The sequence below is a fragment of the Pipistrellus kuhlii genome, unplaced genomic scaffold, assembly GCF_014108245.1.
Source record: "Pipistrellus kuhlii isolate mPipKuh1 unplaced genomic scaffold, mPipKuh1.p scaffold_m20_p_15, whole genome shotgun sequence".
Taxonomy (NCBI): domain Eukaryota; kingdom Metazoa; phylum Chordata; class Mammalia; order Chiroptera; family Vespertilionidae; genus Pipistrellus; species Pipistrellus kuhlii.
In genome coordinates this window covers 1,630,656-1,658,643 of record NW_023425460.1, presented here as the reverse complement: position 1 = coordinate 1,658,643, position 27,988 = coordinate 1,630,656, and the positions used below count along the sequence as shown (strand labels likewise).

The 27,988-nt window shown below is 40.6% G+C and overlaps 1 protein-coding gene across 1 annotated transcript in view; it reads left to right on the top strand.

Annotated features, from left to right (window-relative positions):
- The window catches only part of NRG3 (neuregulin 3), a 532,463-nt gene that overhangs the window by 123,087 nt on the left and 381,388 nt on the right, over positions 1 to 27,988 (top strand). The gene's annotated exons all lie outside the window — the stretch shown is intronic.

Here is a 27,988-nt window from a genome sequence, read left to right as displayed (position 1 = left end):
GGCTTATCATTTTACAGATGATTTTTAGAAAGAATATATTTGATTTCTTGGTAGAGGCCTCATTTTCTTAAATATAAATGTTTTCTCTGATGTTCTCTAAATAAGAAATAGGAGAATAGAAAAGATTATTGTCATTTCCATTTCTTTACAAAGAAGGATATTATGTAAGTTTTTTAATTGGTAATATATATTAGAAATATTTATTGGGCACTTATGTGTAATAAATCTATCCTTGAAGATTTAAATTAAAATTATTTTACTTGTAAGATTATGTGCAGGTTGAAAACACAGGTTTTTGTTGTCTGACAAGTCTGCAGGTAAACTCTCACTCCATGAGGCATATCCTGAGCCTCAGGACCCATACTACTTATGTACAGTTGTTAATGACATGTTGTATTTTCCTTTGCAAAAATATGAGGATATTTCAAACTGAGGCAGCAGCAGTAGAAACAGTAAGATAGGTTTGAAAGTATAGAAATGGTAGATGGTAATTTGTTGAGGGGTAAGAATTGAGTATGATGTAGATGTATAGGTATATAATTAGGTGTACAATATCATTAAGAAGTAAGGCATTCTGAAGATACTAAAATGAACAATTGAGTTTGGTTTTAACATGCTGTGGTTTGGGGTAGCTAAAGGGCACTCAGATAACAGGACTGTTGTAAAGTATATGGAGATGATGAGGGGGTCGTGTTGGAGACAGATTTTGAAGTGATGAGGATGATAGTTATGTGAGATAAAGTGGGATGGATGGGACCACTGCAGCACAGCTTCCAGGGAGAGAGAAGTGGACTAGGGATGGAATCATCATCACCTGTTGGCTGGACTGTGCACTTACCTCCTACTCTGGCCTTGCTGCTTCTCCCTTTGTCCGGCTCTAGCATATATTCAGCAAAGCAGCAAGGGTAAACCCTTTAAAATGTAAGTTAGATCAATTGCTCCCCTGCTCCAAACCCTCAGGGCTCCCCTTTTTAAAAAATACAATATATTTTGTTGATTTTTTACAGAGAGGAAGAGAGAGGGACAGAGAGCTAGAAACATCGATAAGAGAGAAACATCGACTAGCTGCCTCCTGAACATCCCTCACCGGGGATGTGCCCGAAACCAATGCACATGTCCCTGACCGGAATCGAAGCTGGGACCTTTCAGTCCACAGACCGACACTCTATCCACTGAGCCAAACTGGTTTCGGCAGGGCTCCCCTTTTTACTCAGGCAAATAGCCAGTGTGCAACAGGTTGTGTGACCCCAGCTGCTCCCCTGTGCTTTTTGCATCTGCTCTTACCACACCCTCCTCCTCACCTGCTCCAGGGTGTCCTCTCCTTGCTCTCCCACCAGCAGGCCAGGGACACTCTGGCCCAGAATCTGTAATGGGGCAGTTTTCTCTGCTTAGAATGTTATTTTCCCAGAGAGAAGCAGTCCTGTCTATTTATTCTTTCAGATCTTTGCTCTAATGCTGCCTGTTTTTAAAAAATCAGACCTTCATTGACAACATTTACTACAGACTGATTCATTTGCCTCTCAGCATAACCATTATGGCTTGTTGCAGTTTAGGTTCTTACAAGGGTATTTCTTGAATCACATGATCTCACACATCTAGAGGAAATAATGAACAACATAAACAGACCCAGAGAAAGAGAACCAGCAATCAGACTCTCAAACCTCAGAGGGAAAGTAAGGGAGGATGAGGGAAAGGGGAAGAGATCAACCAAAGGACTTGTGTGCATACATATGGGCCTAGCCAGTGGCCATGGATAACGGGAGTTGGGGGTGGGGCATATCTAGGGAGGGGTTTGGAATGGGAATGGCGGAATAAGGACAATTATGTGAGACCATAATCAATAAAATAAATAAATAAATAAATAAATAAATAAATAAATAAAACGTGTAAAGAAGTTTAAAAAAATAAATTAAATTAAATAAAACAAATCAATTCCCCAACCACCAAAGTGGGATTCCCTAGGCTTATTTCTTGCTTTATTTTACTCTGTAACTCATGCTATTACCCTTGATCTTGCATATTTAATTACCTTATTGTATGTTGCCTACCTCTTCCCATCAAAGTCTAAGCTCGAGAGGATGGGGACTATATCTCTTTTGCTCACTTGCTAAATTCATCACTTTCCCACTGGTTCCTGGGACGTATATCAATAAATGGCTGCTGGAGGTCTGAATGGAGAAATGGAGACATGAACTCTGAAGACATCCAATGTGCTAAATGACAGGATCTCATTTGAATGATGTGGGGGAAGCATATGTCACCAAGGTCTTGGCGGAGTTGACATAACTAGGATTGCTTTCCTCAGTTTCACTTTCCCCATTACCCCCTAACCTAAGGTCTCCATGGATAGCTCACCTGTTCTGGAACCCTGTTTCTCAGACTCCGAGTGTGTGCATGGTAGGTTCATCCGGGTCAGTGACCTTCACCTGCTCTGATGATCCCGGACTCAAAAAAAACCAATTTAGCAGCACAGATTGCAGGTTCGTCCCATGCTGGAGCCACCTCAGCTGCAGCACAGGCTTTCCTGTGGAACAAGGACTGTGCTTCCCTGTACACCCTTTCCTGCTAGGTGCAGGATTAGAGACAGGCCAGCTAAAATGTCATTGGTTTTCATAATAAATATGTGTCCTTTATGTTAGGTCAATGAAAACTTTGTAATATTATATTTCTGTGTTTTGTCAAAAAACACAAGTCTGAAAAACTGACTTTAAATCTCCAGTCAGCTACTTGATAAGTGGCTGTTCTTTGGAAAGAACACACATTTCTTTGCTCCTCAGTTTCTTCACTTATTCAATGTGGCAATAATATCTGTCCCACAATTAGTGTGCAATTTAATGAAGTAATTTTGTAATTAACGTACAATGTGTAAAACTTCATGAAGTTCCATTTATTATATCACACTCTGCAAAGTAACTCCTTTCCGCTGGGATTCTTTTCACACCTCTAAGTCAGATGATTCCACTCTTAGACTGTGAAACGTGTATTTTAAATATGTAACCAATCTAAAACTTACTTCTGCTCCTGGGCTTGCGTCTTTTGTCTTCCACTTGGACCTGCCTGTTATATTGCGAAGAGTTTGTGACTAAGTGATTACAAGGATATATCTGGAATCATTAGAAGATACTCACTTGTCTCAGTGGAGATAACAATTTCTCTTTGGAACAAAGCATTTCTCCTAGAAGAAAGGCTGGAAGTGAATCAGAATATACAGATATTCCTTACTTGCTGATTGATTTGGAAATGGTGTTCTTAGTTATATCTGAGTAAAATAGAAGAAAGAGGTGATTTAAATATGTAAGCTGTGTAAATATTTCCTTACATAAAGGAAGAGAGATGGGGACTTTAGCTGAGGAAGGAGAAATGAATGTCAGAGGCATCGCCAACATGGATAAGGAAGGAGCAAGTCATATAGACCCCCGTGAGCTCAGTCTTCATCCCAGAGCTCTTAGAAAATTCTAGTGACTTTCAGAGAGAAGGCAGTTGGCAGTTAAAGGGAGTGTGCTTTGGGGAGGGAGTTGATAAATCCAACTGCTCTTCAGAGGACCTCTGAGTATTTTCATAAAGAAGCCTGCAGCTGAACCAGGCTCTCCATCTTCTATGATTATCATATTTTCTCACAGAACTGTCAATCCCCTCTTTCTTTAAAAGTGCTGTAAAATTTCTAATAAATGTATGCATCTTACTGTGTAGATATATTCTATTTCTTCTCAGAATGAACCAAATTCTTCCTACACTTCCTGTGGCAGAAGAGCCAGTATGGGAATAGTGCTCACCTCTCAGTGGCATGTGACTGTGTGACACGCTGCACCTCCAGGAAGTCAGCTCCGCCATCATCACACACGTGGGGAAGGGACAGTAAATGACGGAGACGTCAGTGTGATCTTGGGCTGAGAAATGAAACTGCCAAGGAGAAAAGGGTTTGGTGGTATCTGGTCTACACTGTCTCTGCAGGAAACCTAGGTGGGGCACTAGACAACCAGCACGTGGTTCCCCAGGGCAATTTGGATTCAGAGCCAAGAGAGTGAGGACGAGGCAGCTCTGTGGAGCTCTGACAGCTGGTGCCTCAAACAGCCACTAGGTCAACGTATTCACATAAGGCTGTTAGCTTCCGAAGGCCATGGACTCAGTTGGGGACTGACTCCTCATTCATATGTATTTCTTAAATGCCATGAACTGGGCTGCGTGTGGAGACTTGGGGAAACAAGAGTATAGCTGTAGTTTCTCTTGGGGGCCTCCCTTTACTCAGAAAGGAAATTTCCAGAGAAATACTTTTAATAGTATTGAGTGTACGGAAGAAGACTGTGGGATACTCTAAGATTGGCCAATTAAGAGTACCTTATCCTGGTTTGAGGGCTCAGGAATGATATTGTGCCAAAACCAGGACTTAAAACATGAGGTCTCAGCCGTCAGGGTTTGTGTACCCTCAGTCTGGGTACTCTCTTCAGATAGAGTGATGCTGTTGATGCCACCAGTGCTTTCATTTGCATGTGGGCAAGCTTTGGTGTGTGGTCAGAACTTGGTGCTTTGAACTAATATGGTGGGACAAAGTTTGAGGAACCCTATAGCTGGGTATAATACAAGCTCTGAACTCATCTGTCATCCTCACCACCCCATTTGCTGTAAATATGGACTCATATACTGTTTGCAGATTACATAACCATTTATGTTATTTCTGATTTCCCGAGTCCTTTACTGTGACAGAAGTGCAAGCACTTATCTGTGGGTTTCCTTGATTCACTCTCCAAGAAGGCTAATTCCCACCCTTCTGGACATGACCAGCCAGTCAGGTGACTTTTCATGAGCCTCTCTAGATGCTCTTCTCTGGGCCCCAGCCTGAATGTTCCTGTGCTGGGAGAGTCATCCAGGCCTCCAGGCAGGGCAGGGGCTGCACTGTGATGCATGGCACTGGCATCAGCACACCTGTAACTGCCACTTCTCCAGCATGGCACCTTCTCCGGGGTTTGGGGATGAGGTCCTCATGCTTGGAGCAGCCACCGTTGTCCTGTTCAGGAGAGACACCGCACTTTGATAGCACCGCATGGCAGCACAGTCCTGAACTGGATTTTTAATGAATGAAAGAGAAGAAGGTGACCCTGAGGGCAAGTTGACCATTGTGGCAAGCTTGATGCTTCCCACCAATGGACAGAGATACATTAATTTATATTTTCCCACAGGTGTCTGTCTGGTAGACTGATGATGCTAAGCAGAAAAAACAACAACGCAAAATCTGCATTTAAATGAATGTGTTATAACATGGAGAAGTGGGGCTAAAATACAAAGTGAGCACCATCCTGTGATTTATGTTCTTTGTGGTGAGGGGCTCTTACAGATCCTCAGGAGCCTGACTAGTGAGCAACGTGTAAATGTTCCCACAGGAAGTTACACAGTTTTTACACCATAACCTAGACACACATTCCCCCTAGATTAGGGGTGTCGAACTCAATCAGAGAAGGGGCCAAAATCTAAAATCCAGCCTAAATCGCGGGCCGAATGGTTTACTGAACAGTCGTAAACTGTCATTGTGATGGAAACGCAGCGGAGTGCAGTGATGACAGCGCGGTGCGGGCCACATTGCAAGGCCTGGCGGGACGGATTTGGCCTGCGGGCCTTGTGTTTGACACATGTGCCCTAGATGAATGTTCCTAATAAATTAGGAAGAATGCTCAGTTAGAAAGGCACCGAAATGGCAAGTTCAGTAAACTGCAGAACTTGTGGGCCAGCAGGTAATTTACTTTTATTAGGTTTCTTTTCATTAAGGCCATAGTGGAAGTAACAACAGCACAATTTTTACTTTCAATATTACCCAGATAATTTTGGAATCTAAAGTGGACCTTGTTATTTAAAGCTGTACTGTATTCCTCCCTGACACTTATATAGAGACAGAGGTGAAATCAAAAGTATTTTGGTATGAAGCTGACAGCCTCTAACCAGAGGAGACACGAGCCATCATACAGCGGCAGAGTCCTGGGGGTTCATGGCAGGTGTGCCAGCTGGTCACTCTTCAGCTGCTGGATTAGGGGAAGGTCTGAGGACCGAGGGAGGAGCCAGGGTGGCCCGAGCCATGGTCTTGTAGCATCCAGAGCCTGTGGCTGTTGACCTACCTGTGGGGAAGTATGTTGATGTTTTGGCAACTCTTATTACTGTACTGTGATAGAAAAATCATTGGATTCTATTTTCCTCTCTAACTGGGCAACAGGAAGTTCCAGACAAGTCACATCCTGTATAATAAAGAGCTAATATGCAAATGGTCATCATGCCCTGGCACCCTGACACCTTTGCCCTGGGGCCAGGGGACCTGATGTCAAGGTAGGGTCTTGAAGCCATACCCCCTGCCCTGACACCAGGGCTAGGGGACCTGAGGCTGCCCCAACCCCTGTCCCAGCTCTGGGCTTGGGGACCTAAGGCTGTGCCTGAGGATCTGAGGCTGCACACCCTCCCATCTCTCCACCTTACAGGGCTTGACAGTGGTAGGGCCAGCCAGATCTGGGTCTCCTGTGATTTTAAGACACATGCAGGTGGCCAGGAACTCTGACAGGAGAGAGATTTTCATATACATTTTACTAATTTTCTTTCATCTCTGACACTTCTATTATAGAGAAAGGGCAAATAGCAATATTAAAATATTCCCCCGAATTAATTCCCTTTTAATGTGTAGGATTTCATGCACTTGGCCACTAGTATTAGATAAAGACAGAAGGTATGCCAGCATCTAGTCATCTCAGGAGATGACTTTGAGTCAGTTCATCTCCCTGGCTGCCTTTTCCTTAGTACTAGCATGAGGACTTTACCGCCTACTTGGTAAGGCTGTTGGGAGGGTGCGGCTAGCTGACGGTATGGGCGACTACAATGCTGTCTGAAGCATGTGCAGCGCTGGTGCCAAGCCCACTGACTGTAAAGAGCACCTCATGATTTTTCTGTGTCCAGGATTCTCTTCCCTTCCTCACGCTGGGAATCCCTGGGAACTTTGAGTGTACAGATATGCCACCTTCTCTGGCCAAGATGTGGGAGGCAACCTAAGGAAGGGCACACCTACAGTCTCTCTGTGCAATTCATTCATTTATCCCTTTAAGAGTGTCGCTGAGAGACTGTGCAGCAATCACAACCCGCATCCCAGCGCTGCCTTGATTCCTCTTTTTGGAAACAAGGGACCCCAGCTCGTTCTTCCATTCTTTCCAAGAGCTTTCTTCCATCCAGACCTGCTGGCACAGGTTCCGTTGCCTGGAATCACAGGGCCTCCCTGACACAGCACCTGGCGCTGCATGGGTCTTTTCTCTGTCCCATTGGAGTTTGTTCTCTCCCTCCCTCCTGTCCTTTCCTCTGCCTCCTACCTCTGTGTTACTCTACAAAGCAGGAAATGTATCCACAAAAAACAAACGACTCACAGAAACTCCAGGGGAAGTTCATGTTCTGCGCAGTAGTTTACGTGGAGAATAATATCTGTTCCCAGGGAAGTAAATGTCTCCATTTAAGCTGCCATGGAGCCCAGGGCTTTCTTTGCTCCCTTTGTGAGAATATCAGTGAAGACGCACACAGCGGCACAGGAAACATATGCTGTATGACTGCCGCTCATGTCATGTAATTGTGAGGTAGACATTGTGTTCCGAACAATGATGTCCCAAACCTATTAAGGCATAAAGAGAATAGAAGTGAATGATATGATGTCATTAAACCTTGTATAATCGTTTCAAGCCTTGCTGGGCCCTGACAGCTGATGGGGAACAAGTCTAAGTCGGGGCCATCCTCCTTGGACTTGTTGAGCTAATTCCATGGTAGAGATATTACTGTATTTTTCAGACCATAAGACGCTCCGGACCATAAGACGCACCAGTTTTTAGAGAAGGGAAATGAAGAAAAAAAGATTCTGAAACAAATAGTGTCCTAAAATATTTTATGTGCATTAAAACCCAAAATCACAGTCATAAACACATGTAATCAACCCTGTAAAGTAAACAGCAGCATTTAGAACCATTTTAGAGCCGGGCAAGCACACAGAGACCACACAGAGCCGGGCAAGTAAAAAAACTTTTTTTTTAAAAGTATATGTGTAGGCTATATTTGGACCATAAGACGCAGGGACTTTTTCCCCCCACTTCTGGGGGAAAAAAAGTGCGTCTTATGGTCCGAAAAATATGGTACTTGTCCTCTATGGGGTTATCGGCACAGAGTAGCCAGTCTGAGGGAGGTGGTAAGACCCGAGCAGGGCTGACTGAGAGCAGCGCAACAGGGGAGGGGAGGATGTGGCAAAAGGAGACTGTAGGTGGACTTGGCCTTAAGCAGAAGGTTTTGGAAGTCAAAACCTCATTCTGAGAAGGAGAAAGAGTATCAGGTTTCTAGTCAAACAAAATCAGGACAGATTTAGCCTCTACTTCCGAGAGGACAGGTTTGGGCTGCCCATGCATAATCAGAACAGAGTGTCATGAAACCCCGGGTTGCAAGGCAGTGAGGCTGTTTCTACAAGTGCAGTAATCTCACTCCGCTAAGCTAGAGGTGACTGGTCACTGGCTTTTCCAGCTACACTCCTGTCCTGGGCAGTTCTGAGCCTCCAAGTGACCCAGGCAGCCTAGAGCAGGTGATGGCTGATGTGCAATATTTGGACTGAGCTTCTGATGTGTTCCTTATGTGTTCCAGATGCATGCTCATGTCTCCTCTATGCAGAAGTTAACTTGCTGATGAAAGGAAGAACGCTACAATTAGAAGCAGTGACTTTTTCCCCCCCTGTGTTTTTCTGCCCACCAACTGGTAGGAAAAATAAAATATAAGGTCTGGTAAGGGCAATTCAGATTGTGAGAAAGGTTTTTTTTTTACTAAAGAAAACATTGTCAAATTGGAATACTTTGCCTACTCAATAGTGTTTCTCTAATGCAATATCTTTTCAACAAGGTTATTTTGCAAACTAATTAATCAGAAGGCTTTGTAATTAAATGTTCTAAGGTTTCAATTGGGTTCCTATGGGGTTTCATGTGCATTTAGTAGTTTGAGTGTTTTCCCACAGGAAATCAATATTTCCCTAAAACCTGTGGGAATGCACTGTTCATCCAAAAAAAGTCGATTGAAATGTCAGCGTTAGGGACGGCAAGCCCAGTATGGGATGCGTTGTTTTCATACTTGGCATGAAGACCAGCCTCTCAGCTTGGCCGTTAATTACGGGAAGTAATGCACATCAGTTATGACGGATTTATAACTCTCCCCTGGCCAAGTTCATTTCAGTTTGTTGACACCAAAACTATCAGGGATCTCTACTTAAAATTGAAGGACATATAATGATGGGAACCAAAACTTTATTACCCTAAAGCAGCTGTAGTAAAATTAAAACTCTGGGGGAAAAAAATCAATAAAAGACCAAATTCAAACAGGCTAGAGTACTCCAATGTGCCGATCAGTATCCAAGATAATAATTAAAACCCATGTAAAACGCATCCCCAGGAATGGTGTTGGAGGTCCATGTCTTAGGGGGACAGCACGTGCAGGCTCCTCACAGCTGGTCAGCTGGAAGGTTTGCACAGACCTGCCCTTACTGCTCTTGACCCCTCTCTCCTTAAAGCCTTCTTCCACCTCAAACCCAACCCAAGACCATATTGTGCCGATCAGACGCTTTGGTCTGGGTTCGATTCTGAACCAGGTAGCACACTGGAGCATACCTCATATCCATTCCAGGCAATCCTCAACGGTCACCCTAATGGTGGCCCCTTCTTGGGTGCTCGCCTCAGGACTGCCTTCTCAGCATCCTCACCCCAGGGGTGTCTCCTTCTCCTGGGGCCGCTTTTCAAATGAAGAGTATTCTATTCTTATTTATTTATTTATTTATCTATTTTCTTAAAATAGATTTTTGATTTCTAACTTTAATAGACATTTTCTTTTTGTTTTCTAAAATATAGTTTAGTAATTTTTTAAAGAGAGAAAGAGAAAGGGATAGAGAGTTAGAAATAACAATGAGAAAGAATCATCAATCAGCTGCCTCTTGCTCACCCCCTACTGGGAATGTGCCCGTAACCAAGGTACATGCCCTTGACCAGATCGAACCTGGGACCTTTCAGTCTGCAGGCCAATGCTCTATCCACTGAGTCAAACTGGTTTCGGTTCTTTCTCATTAAAAAAAAAAAAAAAAAAAAAAAAAAATTTGATACACTGTTACTGGGGATCTTATGTACTCAAAGTTAACTCTGTACCTTTTTTCTGATGACATGGAATACACATCTGTGTCTAAGGACACATCTCTATCCTCTCCTTTCTCATAAGCTCCAGGCCATTGGTTTTCTCCTTACCCTCCCCTCCCAGAGCTCTCCACAGATGGCTCGGCTTCACATTTCTAAATTCACACTCATTATCCTCATCCCCAAACTCCCTCGCCTTTGTTCCCTTCCTAACAAATCTCCTTATATTGCCACCATCTACCTACTGTCCCTTCTCCTTATCATACTGCCAATCCGCAATAAATGACAAGAAAATCAAACCTTTCCCCCTGTGAAGAGCAATGGCTTCTTAGAATATTTTGAAACAATTGTGATGCTTAACATGTACAGGTGTGTATTTTCTGTTGTGAGTTACGTTATAAGGAAAACTCCTTTTGGTAATCCCGGCCTGCCATCATTTTATCCTAGAAGGGAAACCATGTAAGAATGTTTTTCAATGGTAAGGCCAATTTTCAATGGCACAAGCCAATCAGAATGGATGCCACAACAAATTGCAGTAGAGACTGGCCACAGTCAGCAAACCCTTGTGGTACATAACAGCTAAGTATCACCCTTGACGCTGGTAAGGCTTGTGGCCCAGAAGAGCTACTAGGGGAGAGGAAGGATACCGAGTTATCAGGCTAACCGGTTCTTCAGTCTGCCACTGATTAAGATTTCTAAGTGAATGTTGGGTTATGTAATTACCACTGGATGATTATTACATGTATTGATAAGGCCAATAGAAAGGAAATCCTCACTGTGAGTTCCAGATCCCTGCACGACAGGCCCTTGCTGCTTGCTCAGCTCACATCCTTGCACACCCTAGCAGCTCTGTCCTGCCCATTCTCTATTTGTACCTGTTTTCCTTCTTGCGGCCACTATCCCCAGGCCCCCTCCCTCCTTACCCTGAAGACCTGGTTTATTCTCCTGGCACTGCCCTCCCTGGCCTGCTCACCAGGTGCCCCTGATCCTGCTTCCCCTTTCTTTGAACCAAAATAAAATCATCCTTCGAGTCTCAGCTCATAATACCAGTTTCAGTTAAATCATTTTTTTACATGCCAGGCCACTGTGGCTCCGTAGTTGAGCATCAACCCAGGAATCAAGAGGTCCTTGGTTTAAATTTCCCATTCAGGGCACATGCCAGGATAATGGGCTCCATCCTCAGTAGGAGGCATCAGCCTAAAATCAGTGACTTATTTTTTTACTCTTGCCCACATCTGCTCCATAAGATGCCCTTTGAAAGGAGTAACTCCTTACATGAACAATAACAATAGCAACCTGAGTGACTCTCACCCCTCATCATTGCAAGGCACTTTCTGGGAAATTAGGGTCCCCTTGAAGAAGCCAGGGGCTAGTGAACAAGTCTCACCAAGGTGTGGTACGGAGGGGTGGAGCCCCTTTGTTTCTCTTCAAAAGTGCAGGGATAAAAAAGAAGCAGGAAAGAGCGAGGGGGGTCTATAATAATACAAGCATAATATGCTAATTAGATTGGACAACCTTGTGGGTGCCTGCCAAGTGGCTGAAGGAAAGCCTGGGTCCCTGGGAAGCTGGTGCAGACAGCTGGGGGAAGGAAGGCCTATTCTTGCACCAATTTCGTGCATCAGGCCTCTAGTGTGTTAATAAAACAGCAGAGTAGTGGAAGTAAGACAGAACCAATATGTCTTTGGCGGTGGCTGTCCTGGTGGGAGTGTGATGAATAAAGCCTACCGGGTTCCATCAAGCATCTAAAGTTTCCCGCGTCTAACTCAGCCCCCAGTTAGGAAGAACTACTATTTCCATCCACTTTTCATAGTTGAGCTACTGCAGCCTCATTCAAACTGCTGGAGGAAGTGACTTCAGGAACTGTACTCTTGTTGTTTCTTTTATTTTAGTTGACATATCATTGACACATGATATTTTTTAAGGGTAAGGTGCACAAATGGTTGATTTAATACATTTATATATTGCAGCAATTTTTAGCTGATGTGTAGCAAGAATTTTTAAAACATGCAATACCTGATTATTTAGTAAGGACCACTGACCTCTTTTCCCTTAGATTGAAAAAAAAAAAGAAAAGAAGAGAAGAGAAAACAACCAACACAATAGCCATCCAGTGTGAATAAGTCAAAATTATACCTATTTTTTGTCTGATCAGCAGAACATATTTTTATATGTGATTTGATGTCTTAGCAATTAGTTTATGTGTGTCATGGGATGGAAAAAGTTGACAATTGCTGATACATTACAATATTATTACCTCCTTAGCTTTAACCAATACTCCTCTATCAGGTCAGATATTCATTTCTTTTTTAAAAAATATATTTTATTGATTTTTTTACAGAGAGGAAGGGAGAGGGATAGAAAATCAGAAACATTGATGAGAAAGAAACATCAATCAACTGCCTCCTGCACACCCTGCACTGGGGATGTGCCTGCAATCGAGATACATGCCCTTGATGGGAATAGAACCTGGAACCCTTGAGTCCGCAGGCCAAGGCTTTATCCACTGAGCCAAACTGGTTTTGGCTCATTTCTTTTTGGTGGTGAGGACATTGTAGACCTGGTCTGTCAACACCGTTGAGTGTGTGTGTATATTTATATATATATTTATTTATATACACACACATATATATGACATAATTAAATAATTACATAATTTGCCTGGTTTTGGCTTTGTTATAAATAGAATTGTGTTTCTTTTCATTCAATATTATTTATTTCAAAATAGTTGCATCTCTTTATTAACATTATATTATAGTGCTTCACTGTTTGAATTATTGTAGCCACACATAACTAATATATAGTCGTGTAAGACTTTTGGTTTGGGCCAACCTGCTACAGATTTAGTGGTGTCCTAATGTGGCTATAGTTTGTATTTCCCTGAAGAGTGTATAAAGTTAAGTTTCCTGTTGTGTCTCATTTCAATGGGGAAAATAAAAATAAAAATAAAAAACTAAACAAATAATACAGCAATCAAATACCAACTAAACAAAATGAATAATACAACAATGATACACATAATAGACGAATACCAATGGAACATTATGTAAGTGACCATTGTTGAAACAGTGATTACTTCTCTATGTTTATTTTAGTCTGTGTTCGCCTAACAGTGTGAGATGGTGGGGTGGGACTCTCTCCTGCCTCATACCTGTTTTCCTTTTGTTACTGTGTGTCAGTGGAGGGAGGATGAGAATTAGGAAAGTTTCCAAGTGCAGGAAGGTTACGACAGATCTGCTCACATTATTGGCTACGTGTGCAGTGAGACTTGTTAAGATTATTAGCATATAAATTATCTGCCATTTCTTTTGATTTTCCCTCCTGCCAAATTCCTGGACTGTATACAATAGCAGCCACAAACATCTTAAACACCTTAGATCCCTCTAGTAGAACCAAGTCTGAATCCCGGCTGCCATGCCATGCTGAGAGTGGCTGGTGGATGCCAGGCTTCCTTCTCCCAGAGGGTCCCTTACATCTAGAGTTTCCACATTAAGGGACAGTGTGCCTTACAAATGTGCCCTCGCCCCAGAATTCTTGGATTTCCCTACTCTGGGATGAAAAAATTCATATGCTCTCTCACCCCTGGGGTTTTGGGTCCTGAGCACACTAAGGTCAGGAACGATAGCTGACACTCTGAGTCAGATGCCCCTCTGGTAGTTCAACCCTGCAGATTCCCCAGCTGATTGGTCAGTACCACTGGCACCTGTGTGGCCTGTCCCAACATGAGAACCTGTATGGCCTGTCCTAACAGGAGTACCTTTCTAGCCTGTGCCCATTTTGAATAGTGGATGTCAGTTGTTCACTGTTTTGAATGTTGTGTGTGTGTGTGTGTGTGTGTGTGTGTGTGTGTGTGTGTACATGCACATGAGGGAAGTAGACTAAGGAGACAGAAGGCAATGAACTTGCCCATGACCCTCTTACTCTTCCTAGTTTCCTTTTCTCCTCAAAAAATCCTAAGCAAAACCACTGTAATATTTTTTTTTACTCTGGTCCCCAACTATCCAGGACTTACCACAGTGTCCTTAGGCCAGATGGGGCAGATCTCTGGTTCTTCCACCCTCTGCACTCCCAGGGCAGCCTCATGGCCAAGCTTTGATGGTTGGTGGAATGACAACAGAGAAACCCAACCTACCAATATGCTAAGAATAATAAACTACATTGGAGGCATTTCAGAAGTTATTAATCATAAAGGCAAAAAACACATAATGACCTTCTTAGTAGATGAGGCGAATGAAAATGTAAAACCCACAAACAACCAAACAACATGCATCATTCCTGGTTTTCAATGACAGATTTTCTTTAACCAACAATTCACATTTTCTTTATCAATCAAGTCTATTGCCTCTATGCCCAAATAATTCTTTACTTTTTTTGGCTCAGAAATTACAATGCTGCATTCAAATGTTATTCTGTATTTTAGGATTTAAAAAAAAAAAAGTCAGTGAGAAGTTATTTTCAAATGCTTTTTGCATGGGTGACAAGAGGCCAGGGTTATCTCAAAGGAAAAAAATACATGACAAATATGAATCACTTAAAGCTAAAACTCAGGCCTTTAACACTGAAACCCACTTCACAGACAGGCAAAAACATAAATGAGAAAAAAAAATGCCAATAAAGCACACATGAAGCAACACTCTCTGTCATTTTATTTTTTTAATGATTTTTTTAAAATTCTTTGAAAATCTCATGATAATCTACAATGCTTCCTATGCAAATGACTTTCATACTAATTGATTTGGGAGAAAAGCCTTTGGTTTTATCCCAGATTCATCACGCTCTTTCTATCTGACAGATTCTCCTAACATAACAGGAGTGATTTTGTCCGATTATTCTTCTTGGGTCTCCGTGGAAATTTCTTCCTTTTATAGATGCCATCTAGCCTAATGAGATCCTAACAGCTTTTCCGCACACTCTGTCTTTCTTTGCATTAGGATTTTTCATTGGATTCATTATTGGGAGAGAAAATATAAAAATAGGAGACAAAAGCGTGTGTTAAATAAGCTTGGTGCTTTTATTCTGTTATTAAAGGGAAGTAATCGTGACTATTCATTGGATTTACTGAACTTAAGTATTCAATTTGAACATTGCCCAAGAATCCAGTGACAGCTGAACAAAAATTTGTCCATGGTCACTGCTGGTTTTATCTCAGGGACATATACTCTTGTGGTAGCACATGTGTATATCCATAATGTTAAAAAACAAAACAAAACAAAACAAAAAAAACCTTTGTATGTGAGATTTGATTAGCTGAGATCCTCAAACACCACTCATTTTCATTCCTTATTAATGTGGGAGAGAGGAGCATTGTGGAGGGGGCAAGAACAATTCCAGTTTTAAACTGTGTTGGAGTGGCTAGATAATCATAGATGAGGCAATTATTCTAGGATTCACTTCATTAGCACATCATTGACCAATTCTATAAATTCTGTTCATAACAGATAATCTCTTTTATGCAAGATTTTATATAAGGTCCTTCCTGGGCAAAGAAGAGAAAAAACAGCATTGTGCTATAATTGAAGTTTTGACAGCTTTTGTCTCATTTCTCAGGGACCCAACATATAGGATAGATCTCTAGGTGTGTACATATACATATACACATACACATACACATATGCATGCGAAGAGAAACTTTGGACAGGAAGTAAGAGTAAGGCTATGGAATAAAAAATGATCTAGATTTATATTCAAACTCGTCAAGTTACCTGTGACTTAGAACACATTTGTTAAATTCCATCAGCCTTAAAATTAATGGAGTAGACTGGAGGAAATGAGATAATGTACCTAAAATATGCTTGTCACTAGGGAACAATAAACAGTAGTCAATATAGCTTTTAATTGTATTTTTTAGTTTTGTGGTCATGTTCATTGCTCTAAATTGTTTACACGCGATAAAGGAAATGGTGAATGGAGTAATTTGCATGGTAACATTCTTTGCTAAACCGTTCTCTTGACAGTTTCCATTTTTGGATCGTGTTTCATGGCTAGTGCTGGGGCCCTATCAGTGAGCAGACCAGGTGAAACCCTGCCCGCCTGGAGCTTTCAGTCTAGCGAACAATAAGTAAATCAAATAGATAATAATAAGTAAATCAAACCTGACCAACTAGAATTTTCATTAGAAATAAAGTAACCTCCCACACATATATTATTCATTAGTGATTATTTGGAATGATAATAAACATTAAAAGATACATTTTCCTTTAAAAAACATATTTTGTTTAGACTGGCACAAGAAAGTGTTTTTTTTTCTTATAGTTTTATTATGGGATATGAAGAAATTTTCACAGCACAGGTTAACACTGGTAAAGGCTTTATCGTCAAGGGCATCTGGTGACAGGGCCGTTAAGGTCTGGAGAGAGAGGTAGAGGGAAGGCTGGTCTGAACGGGCAATTTCCCATTTGTTGAAATGATTCTTGATTTTATCAGCAAGCTCACGTTAAAAAAATCCCATTGTGAGGTATAATAGATGACACCTGATACTGAAATTCCACATACCAGCCTGAACAGTTCAGAAATTAATGCCTCCTGTATCACCGAGAGATTTGATAATGAAGCCAGCTCAATAGAGGTCAAGGGGAAATGATATTATGTGTGCTCCCCTATGAATCAATGCAATCCTATTGCTTTTCCCCAGATGTTCCCTCCTGGCATATGCAGCTACAATGTGATCTCAGTGACTTTCACAGGAATCCTTTGAGCAATTCTGTACTGTCTTGAGGAACTGTAAAACTGCTTATGGTCTAATGGGTATACTTCCTTGATCGGGTCCCTCTGCCCCTCGAGACTGCATAAAATAGCCACATGTTCCTCATCTCATGCTCCTTCATTGTACAAAGTATCTTCCCCACCCCCACCCCCAGAAGTGTTCTAGAGTTCTTAAGGGGGATTTAGAGTGTCAAGGTCACTTCTGGTTCCAAACTGTGCTTCCTCTAAATTTGAGTTGCCATGCCATCTGTGACTATTTTTTCTGTTCCTCATTGTATTGACTCAGATGGGAAATCACTCCTTTCTTGGTTTCCCCATCCTTCTGACTCAAGAGCCATTTGAATTTAGTAGGTTGTTCTATACATTTAGCAATGTGGATGTTATAAGTTAGAAGTGAGAGCTGGAATTTGCGTGGTAATGATGAAAACACACCACATTTATTTAAAACTAGAGGCCTAGGAGGATCCAAGATGGCTGCACAGGTAAACACCTAACCGCAGCAGCACACAACAATTTCAATAAAATACAACTAAAATATAAAATGGACATTGCCCAGAGTTACAGGAAGTTGACTGACTGAAAATTCTACAACAAGAAGGAAAGAGAAAACCAGAAAGAAAATCAGAGGAGCTGTAAAAGCTTAAGGTACAGAGACATGCTGCGCGCACACGGAGAGGACTGAGCCGGAGAGGAAGGGAAGGCTGAGTTCCTTGCTGGCGTTCCCTAGCAGGAAGGAAATAAAAGCCCCAGACTTAGCTGAACCCCAGAACCGACAGAGCTGAACCCCAGTTCTAGGCCAGAGCCTGGGGACCCAGCCTCAAACAGAGGGAGACGGAGCTGTGAGGCAGAACCCCAAGGGAGTGGCGGAAAGCAGAGCCCCGGAGTCCCACACATTGCATGCAGAGGATGGAATGTTGACTCTGATTCTAGATTGCCCTAGCGGGAAGGAGACAAAAGCTCTGGCTATGCTGAGGTCCAGTTCCTACTGCTCTGAACCCCAGTTCTAGGCCAGTCCCTGGGGACCCAGCCTCAAACAGAGGGAGACGGGGCTGAGAGGTGGAATCCCAGGGGAACGGCGAAAGGCAGAGCCCCTGGAGTCGCGCACATTGCGTGCAGAGGACGGAATGTTGACTCTGATGCTAGACTGCCCTAGCGGGAAGGAGACAAAAGCTCCAGTCTGGGAAGAACACAATGAGGAGCGGGAGCTGCTACCGGGCACCAGTAAGCTGGACACCAGCAAGGAACCAGGCGACAGGGCCCCTGGGGGGCAGGTGCCACTGGCCCCTCAACCGCTGATCTCGGGCCACGGAGCCGAAGCCGGGGGCTGCTTCCTGGGCAGCGCTGACCCCGGCAACAGGCTGAAGCCACGCAGAAGGCCGCGGAGAACAAAGGAGCACCACAGGCCAGCCTGCTGAGCTTCCAGGATGAGGAGGAAGAAACCAAAGTTTTCAATGTGAAGAAATCAAGTTATAGTAAAAGATAGTAAAATTACTTAAGAAAGAATAAAAAGAAGATCTTGAAAAATTGAAGATTAAGACAGAACTCAACTCAGCAGCCAACAATGCAACATAAATGCGTTAAAAAAAAAAAAAAAAAAAGACAGAATGTTGAAGCAGCGGCAGCAAGGCCCAGAGTGGCCAGGCCCCTGGCAGTGGCAGCCGGGCCCAGAGCAGCAGCATCCAGGCCCCGAAGCAGCAGCAGCCAGAACCAGAACAGCAGCAGCCAGGGCGGAACAGCCAGGCCTAGAGCAGCAGCAGCCAGGCTCGGAGCAGCAGTGGCCAGACCGGGTGCAGCTGATTGGGAGCAGAACAGAGCAACAAAGGCCAGGCATGAAGCAGCCGGGCCTTGAACAGCTCGCGCCCCAGGGCTGCTTCTCAAACATGGCTGGAAACTTTTGGGGGAACTTGAGGGTCTGCTGAATCAAGTGATGAAGGCTTAGATCTGGATGTGTTGAGTTATTATAGCACTGGGGTGTTGATCTGTGAGTGCCTTGTGTAGGGTCTGGATGAGGTTGGTTGATCTATTTGGAAGTGTCTTTCATGTGAAGTGTATCCTTGGGCATGTGGAGGTATTATTGATTTGAGAAAATACTAAGTAATTGATTTACTACCTGAAAAATTTAAAGTTCTGAAAGTTTAAGGTTTCTTCCCAAAAAGAGGTTTTAAAGCTAACACCTTAATTTCAATGGAGAAAGGGGAGGACAAGCCCTTCCCACCCAGAACAGGTAATCCAATTCCAGTCAGAGGCTATCTTTAAACAATGTGTCCATTTACATTTGAATGGCTACACTTTTTGATAGCCTAAGGGCAAGTTTACATGTAAACAAGTTTGCTTCTCAGTTCCCAGGGCAGAAAAAACAAGGTTTAAAATTATTAGATTTTAAAATATATTCTTAAAAATATAAAAGTTTAATTAAAAAAAAAACACAAGGAAATAAAAAAAACCTGATGAACAATATTAACTTTTGATTATAATAGAGTCAGAGATACCGGAGGGGAGTGGACTGACAATTCTAGGGGGAAAAGGGGAGTGGTGGATGCGGGAAGAGACAGAACATAAACTGTGCACCTATGGATGAGGACAATGGGGGGTGGGGAAAGGGCAGAGGGTAGGGTGGGAACCTGGTGGAGGGGGGAAGAAATGAGGAACCTTTGTAATAATATGAACAATAAAGATTGATTAAAAATAATAATAAATAAATAAATAAATGAAACTAGAGGCCTAGTGCATGAAAATTTGTGCACTGAAGGTGGGGTCCCCTCTCACAGTCCAGGAGCCTTCAGGGGATGGACTACTGAGAGCGGGCCTAAGCAGCAGTCTGGCCTCCCTCTGAGGGAGGTAACTGGGCTAATCAGGGGAAAGCACCATCCCCATCACCCTGCTGCTGCTGCCACTACCAGCTTAGGCCTGAGCCCTAGGCCTTGCAGCCATAGGGGCTCATGGCTGCTTGAGCTCAGGGCTGCCATGATCCCTGGGCCTTGCAGCCTCTGTGGCTTTGTCCAGATGGATATCCAGATGGATGTCAGGAAGACATCATCCCTAATTAGCATATTACCCTTTTATTAGTATAGATAGTTCCTTTCATTACAGTCATTGTCCATCCTTTCACTGGAATATTCCACAGCAGCTTCATTTCATGTGCTGTGTACCTAGCCTTGTATATTCTATATATTCTAATCCATCATCATGCTCTGGAGAACAATAGTCTTGCTTAATGTAATTCCCATGCTCGAAGGGGGATATGTGCTTTTAAATAATCTTGTTACTGTTTTGCCATCTGAAAAGCCCTATTTGTGCTGGAGCATAAAGTACATGGGAAGAAAGGAAGAACTGAGGCTGGAGAGGTAGGATGGAACCAAGCCAGGGAAAGATTAGCTGGCTATGGTAACACATTAGGACTTTATCCACCTGACAACATGTAGTCCATGAGAATTTTGGAAAAAGGGAAACCATAGATGAAACTATGCTTCCAAAAGACCATCTTTAGCAAGAACGGTAGGGAGGCAATAGAAACACCAGAAGAGAGGTAATAAGGGCATAAACTAGCATTTAAAATAAATATGACAGCAGATACACTGTGCTTTGGAAGTATTTCTTAGATTGTATCTTTTAGAATAGGCTGTAAGATCTTTGAAAAGATGGATTTTTCTAATTCACTTATAAATCTCTCAAAACTATATAGTTATGGACTTTGCATCTAGTAGACATGCAGCAAATGTTGAATATATAGAATAAAATGGTTTTCTGTCCACATCTATTATGGGATGCATTGGTCAAGGTGAGTACATGGAAAAGGTCATTAGAAAGCCATTCATCATTCAAATCCAAATGAGTCTATATCTTCCAGCCTCTTTGGGCTTCATTTTTAACCCAACAAAATTTCAGGAGTTATTATCCCAAGAAATAGAAGATTCTAGATTTTCTACCTCTCTCTCATTAGAAATCTGTAAGGAATTACTTTTATCCAGAGTTTTCTTGGGAGAATGAAAGAATAATTTTTCTTAGACCTATTTATCTCATCTCAACCAGATTATCATAGTTTAGCATGTCACTCTGAAATTTGGTTCTGAACTCCGCCTCACATCTGTTGGGTTTAATTTATCTATTAAATTTAAATTTGGGGTAAGCAAAATAATATTTTAATGTTAGATTTCCACGTAAAATTTTACTTGTATAAGTATGTTCAAACTATTCATTGTTTATCCTGTCCTGCATGGTTCATTGGTTGAGTATCAACCTATGAACTAGAAGGTCACAGTTCAATTCCCACTCAGGGCACATGCCTGGGTTGTGGGCTTGACCCTCACTGTGGGGCATGCAGGAGGCAGCCAATCAGTGATTCAGTCTCATCATTGATGTTTCTATCTCTTATTCCCTTTTCCTTCCCTCTGAAATCAATAAAAATATTTTTTAAATTCATTATTTATCTGAAATTCAAATCTAACAGGATGTCCTCAAATTTTAACAATTTTATTAATATATAATTTATAAATCATCTAATTCACCCATTTAAAATGTACATTTTAATATATTTTAGTATAGTCACAGAGTTATACATATATCACCCTGATCAATTTTAGAGTATTTTTGTTACTCCAAAAATAAACATTGTACCTCTATTTCCTCCCAATCCCCACCATCACCCCCAAACCTGGGAAAACACCTCTCTATTAGATACATATTATTATTGCTAGACTACAGTTATATTCATAGTCTCAGTAAAATATTAAAATTCATTTACGTAGTAATGTTAGAGCTGGCATTAAAGTGAAGAACAGTCTTCAAAATTCATATTCTTTTAACATAGAAACTTTGAGTTAAAGTTCTTTATTTTCTACAAATGTGCCTTTTTCCAGAAGTCTTCTTGGATCGCCCTTTCACGGATGCATTTTGTTTCTTAATAGAGCTCAAATCAGTCTGTTTGAGCTCTTTCTATAGCTCCCAGCATTTTGTACAAGTTTCTATAGTGAATAGCTTCTTAGCATTTTCATTGAATTGCATTTCTCCTGATCTATTCTGCTTCTTCTATGTTCACAGCAATAGATCTTTCATGTAAAAGAGGCTCATTATGATACTTTTGGAATGAACCAATGAATGATACATAGCAGTGTTTCCCAACCTACTCTTCATTCTGACAAATGAAAATTTATAGCATTAGGGCTTTACTTACATAAAGCTGGATATTTTACTTTAAAATTTAATAATTCCTGGTAAACAATTAAAAGCTGATTGAAAACTTCTAGGAAGCACAACAAATCTAATCCTGTTAGTTAGAAACTATAGTTAGTAAAGCACAGAAGATGCTCTTGCCATGAAAAAATTTACCCATGTAGGCAAGTTTGGACTTTATTTTTTTTTCTCTAACTGCCAATCTAACTCCAAAACATATTAAAAATTGTTGAGCTCAACAGGAAATCCTCCTTACATAAAACTTGTATCTCAAGAGACTAATCCTTAAGAATAAGTTAATAGAAATCAGATTTCATGCTCATTTCAAATTTGCAGGAAATTACTGTAAAATTTCAGTAGACTGGCAGGATATTTAGATGCCTCAAAACAAACAGAAATCCTCTGTAAAGTACTGTGACTTTACATTGAGCCTCAAGTAATTGCTGAAGGTCTTCTTCTGCTGCTTCTTCTTCTCTTCTTCTTCTTCTTCTTCTTCTTCTTCTTCTTCTTCTTCTTCTTCTTCTTCTTCTCCCCCCCCTCCATGAGAAACATCATAAAAATATAATCAAGAATACAGAGAAAATGTGGTACCATGCATGAGAATCAGCAGAACTGACAACAGAAAGTAGAATTACAAAGAGCTTCATATATGAGGATTATCAGATAAAGATCATAAATCAGCCATGATTGCCATTTTTAACAAAATAAAAGCTTGATTGACAACATATTCCAGAAACAGAACACTATTAAAAGTGGTACAGTAGACTTTAAAAACTTACAAAAATAAAGCTTCTAGGTAACGAATACTACAATGACTGAAGTTAAACTAATTGTATGATATAAGCAGCAGATTAGAGATACTTGAAGGAAAAAAAAATCTTGACTGAATGAAGAAACATGGAAAATAATAACTTTTGGGTAATCCCATTTATTGAAAGACCAAAAAATTACTATATTTAATTATGGAGAAATCAATACATAATTTGTAAGGCCACAAAGAAAAGAAAGGAAGTATCTTTCACAAGAGTAAGGGTGGTGGCTATGTTTGGGAAAAGAGTGGGTCACATAAGGGTTCTTGAGATGTTAGAGGTATTCTATTTCTTAATCTGGACGTATAATTATCCTGATGCTTTGAACAACTTGTAAATATTTATACTATATACATCTTTATTGTAATGGTGGGAAAAGGGCATGCTTTCACAATTTATGAGAAGTACCTGGTAATTAAGCCCCAAAATTGTTAGCTCCTCTGGTTCATACAGCCCCTCTGTTCATATGATAAGACAAGTTACTCTCAAGGCTACAGTCTTGCATACACCTCCTTCCTGCTGGTGTTACAACCCAGGGATAAGTCCCCTTCTCTCTTCCACTTTAAACAGGCCTCTTTCAAACTCTTTGTAACTTTTACTCTAAAAATGTTTTACAGGCTTTGGAAAAACGCTGATAAGGTATCTCCTTAAGACATCTGCCCCTGCCTGGACTATTTGCTGATGTTTTCTCAATTTCAGCCCCCAAACCCTCCTCCCTTCTTTGTCACCTAGAAACAGCAGCAATGGCTTCAAAAGGGAGAGCTGCTTTTGTTCTTTGCCCTTGTATTGACTAACAATGCACCAGCCCTTTCCCTTCCCAGAGAATAAAAATAAACTTCCTCTCTGTATCCCTTCTTTTAGTTGAGAATTCTTCTATAGCCTGCATCACCAGCCAAAACCTCTAACATTTATATTTGAAACATAGGAGGGTTTGCAAAAACAATTTGGAAACTATTTTAGAACCCATAGATATAAAAGGGAGACATTGCTTTCAGCAGAAAGGAGCCCCAAGTTTTGCCTAACTCTCCTGAGTGCTTGGGGGAGTCACTATTTCTCTCTGTAAACTTTCCAGGTAAACCATTGTGCTTTCCCCTACTTGGTTATCTACAGTGTGTGAGTCAAGGAAGGAAATTCAAAACTATGCTCTACTTAATCTTAATGAGCTGCATTTATTGTTCCTTCCCTCCCTACTTTCAGTTTGTGTAAATGACAGGTTTTATGATCCTTTTAGAAGCAATTTTATGTGTTCTTATAACAGAGTTTTTTTCAATCTAGATACTATGAACTTTATGGACCAGATAATTCTTTGTTGTATGTGTGTGGTAGTGGGGTGGGGCTGTCCTATACTCTGTATTGTAGGGTGTTTAAGCAGCATCTCTGGTCTCTACCAACTAGATACCTGTGTTCCCCTCCATCTCCCTGACAACATATATGTCTCCATGTATTGCAATCTATCACCTGGGGGAGCATGAGTGCCAAAATCGCTATCATTACCAACAACTGACTTACAGGTTTGTGCAAAATGAGCCCTCATAACAGCTTCTTTAATAAATGAGTGGGTCTTCAGGCAGCACGTACCTCTGCAACTTTAAGTTTGAGAAGAGAAACCTTGAGGGGTGGTCTGCCACATTGAACGATTTATTCTGTAAACTTGGGGTGGAAGTTTTGATCAAATAGATTATAACAGGAATTCCACAAAGTCTAACAACTGGAGTGATTCATAAGTAGAATGAGATTTGTGAAAAAGATCTGTCATTATGGCACAGCAGAAGCTGCACTCAATACTCAGGGATGCTGAAGAGGGAGTGCTTAATCCATGCAACCTTTCTGCATTCTTAATGTCCCCTACTATCAGGAGAATGACCTTCAGGTAGAGGGCTCATGAATTTAGCAGGGTTGCTAGCTAAAAGCCAGCATCTTTCTCTGCTATCTTGGAGGTGAGTATGTTATTAAGGGTTTTCAGTGGTTTTTCTGATTGCCTGTGTCCTTCAAACCAAGAGCTGAATAAAAATACATTTTCATTTTCCCAACATTTCTGAGCCATGCAATTGCTACTTAGTTTAAAAAGAAAAATGGATTTTTCTAGGCAGTGTAGAAGAAAGTATTGCCAATTCCAGGAAAATTCATAGAAAAACTATCTCTCACCTTCATCAACACATTTTTACTACTTAAAAGTGCCCTCTTTGTATTGGGGGGATCACACATCCAGACAACCCAGGGGCTTTCTGCCAGGCATCTCATTTGATTTAATATCTGTTCCTGGTTTTTGAACTTTTAATGAAATAGTTACAATGCTGACATTTAAATAATTTACACTTTGGTTCAGCCATCATGGTTCAGTGGTTGAGTGTGGATTTATGAACCAGGAGGTCACTGTTTGATTCCCAGTGTGGGCACATGCCCAGGTTGTGGGCCCAGTACCAGTTTACTGGGAAGCAGCAGATCAATGATCCTCATCATTGATGTTTCCATCTCTCCCTCTCCCTTCCTGTCTGAAATAAATATATATTTTAAAAATAATAATTTCCACTTTGACTTTCAGCTAGTAAAAATGCACAGTGAGCCAACTTTTCATTGTAACATGTACTTAAAAATAAATGATGCCCAGGTATTATTCCTGTCTGCTTTCCTGTTCTTTTCCAAATGCAAAGTAGGATCTCCCTCTTTGAAGGCAGGAATGCAGTGTGCTTCTGATAAAGCAAAGTCTTCCTGGACAGGTGTGACCAGGACCAGCTAACTCACTCCTGGCTTCAGGTGTCTGTGGAAGAAGTTTGGGGTGGGCTTCCTCGCATTGGACACTTGGTGTATTGGCCAAGAGTGACATGTGCCAAGGCTGCATGGTGCAGGGATAGGCTAAGCCACAGGCACGAGCAGGGTTGGAGTGAAGTGCGGGAAATTGTGAGTGAGGATTTTGTGAAATAAGTGAGATAACTAGCAGCTGAGCATTCCTCCTGTTGAATATATAGAATGTGGTATGAGTGCTATGGATACAATGAATACAAAATGGTTTTGTCCCTTATTGTATCACATAAATCTATAACTTTATTTAGTTTAATGTTTAGCAATCTTTTTTTTAAATAAGTCTCTGTAGCAGCAATTGTCCCAAAGTTCATGTTTAGGGAATTTCCAATTGCTAAGAAAGTTGATGATAAACACCTAATGTGTTTATTATAAACTTTGCTGATATTGGTCTGTATCCCCTGTGGGAGCCATAGTAATACGGGCAGCACAAAAGTCCAGAGATGCAAATCAGCTAATGACATATCAGCAGCCACTCATATGAAACTAGGCATTTTAGGAGACTTTTGCAGCAAATGACAAATGAACAAGGCTAGTGTTGAAGCTTGGCTACTTATGTCAGATGATTGTTCTTTTAAGTTAATTTCACTCATTTTGTATTGCAATTATTGTGCAAGTAAAAAAGATGAAACCCTATTAGCTATAAATGTCTTGGCTTTATTAACAATTTGTAAGCATGGGAATGACTCCAGTTTTATATCATTTTTAATATGCTTTAAAGAGAAAATATGTCACCACCAATAAATGGAATTTCATCCACTTCATGGAATCAAACTAAAACTTTTGGAAGTTCCAACAAAGGTAAAACATCTCAGAAATTTAAAAGCTACTAGGATTTTAGTTTATAAAAGCTCAACAGTGAACAATGAAGATAAACAATTTGTTTCTTTTCACAGTGGCAATGCACTTAGAAATTTCGGTAAAAGGAACATTTTATTAAATTATGGATTCTCTGAAGCAAAAATGGACTGTTGTACCCACACAATTTACGGTGGGTCCAAATAATACTCAATAATTTGCCAATAGGAAGAGAAGCTAGGGCTGTCAAAACTCATTAAAATATTTAATTAAATCAACTTTAGCCACAAAGCTGAGCATATTATCAAACATATTTTAGCCTGATGGTCATAATTTCTCTATGTAATGCTCATAATTAATCATTTTTAGAAATGTCCAGCTTTTAAATAAGTATTTTTAAGTCAAACTAAGTATCCAGCAATCCTATAGAACTTTTTTTTGTTGAACATGTCTTCTAAGCATTTTCTTACACAGAATAATTTGGAGTTACACAAAAAAATAATGACATTGACATGTAATCTTGCAAAAGCATGGAAAATGCTGAACAAATTAAACAAGAAAGCAAAAGTTGGTAGGATTGAATTTTAGAATTTTGCTTTTGTTTTTTAGAATATTTTGATTTTAGATAAAAAAAAGTTCATAGGGTTTTGTTTTTAATTGGATTAATTTATATTGTAAACTATAATGGCATGACTTTGAGAAGGCCTAAACTTTTGTAGTATTTTAATTTAGCGAGGTATTTAAAGTAATGATAGATAACACATTTATTTGTTGAATTGTGTCTTATAAAAGTAACTACAAAGGAAGGTACTGTATTTACAAAAAAATATACTAATGAAAATATTTGGGCTGAAATAAATGCACATTTCATTATGAAAAAATATATACTTAAGACTAGATAACCTGCACATAAAATAAAATTATTTTCTAAGTTAAAGATATTATGGTGGTCTGGAGAGAAGTCGACTAATGGTATTAAGAATTTGAAATTAATTGTCCATTAAATGCAATCTATACTTGCTTATAGATAATTAAAAAAACAATGACATTTTTTCAAAGATGCATTCTTTAGTATAACAGTGGCATGACATTGAAAAAAGATATAAACAAAAATGGATGAATTTACATGAATATATACTACGGTAAGAATGATTAATTTAATATTATTTAAAAATATTCAAATAATAAAAACATTTTTATTTATTTTGCTTTTGTATATAACAAAAAGAAATACCTTTATAAAGATATTTTGTTTTTATAAAGAATTTTATGCTTGGACATACTTTTTTGAATAGAAATATTTTGTGCCTGCAAATATAATAGATTGGTTAGCTATTAAACAATTATTACAAATATATATATAATTTATGATTTTTTACATACCATTTCACTCTCAAAACTACTCCAGTTTTCACATTAAATCCTATGGTCATTCTGCCGGGACCAGTTTGGCTCAGTGGATAGAGTGTCGGCCTGCGGACTGAAAGGTCCCGGGTTCGATTCCGGTTGAGGGCATGTACCTTGGTTGCGGGCACATCCCCAGTCGGGGGTGTGCAAGAGGCA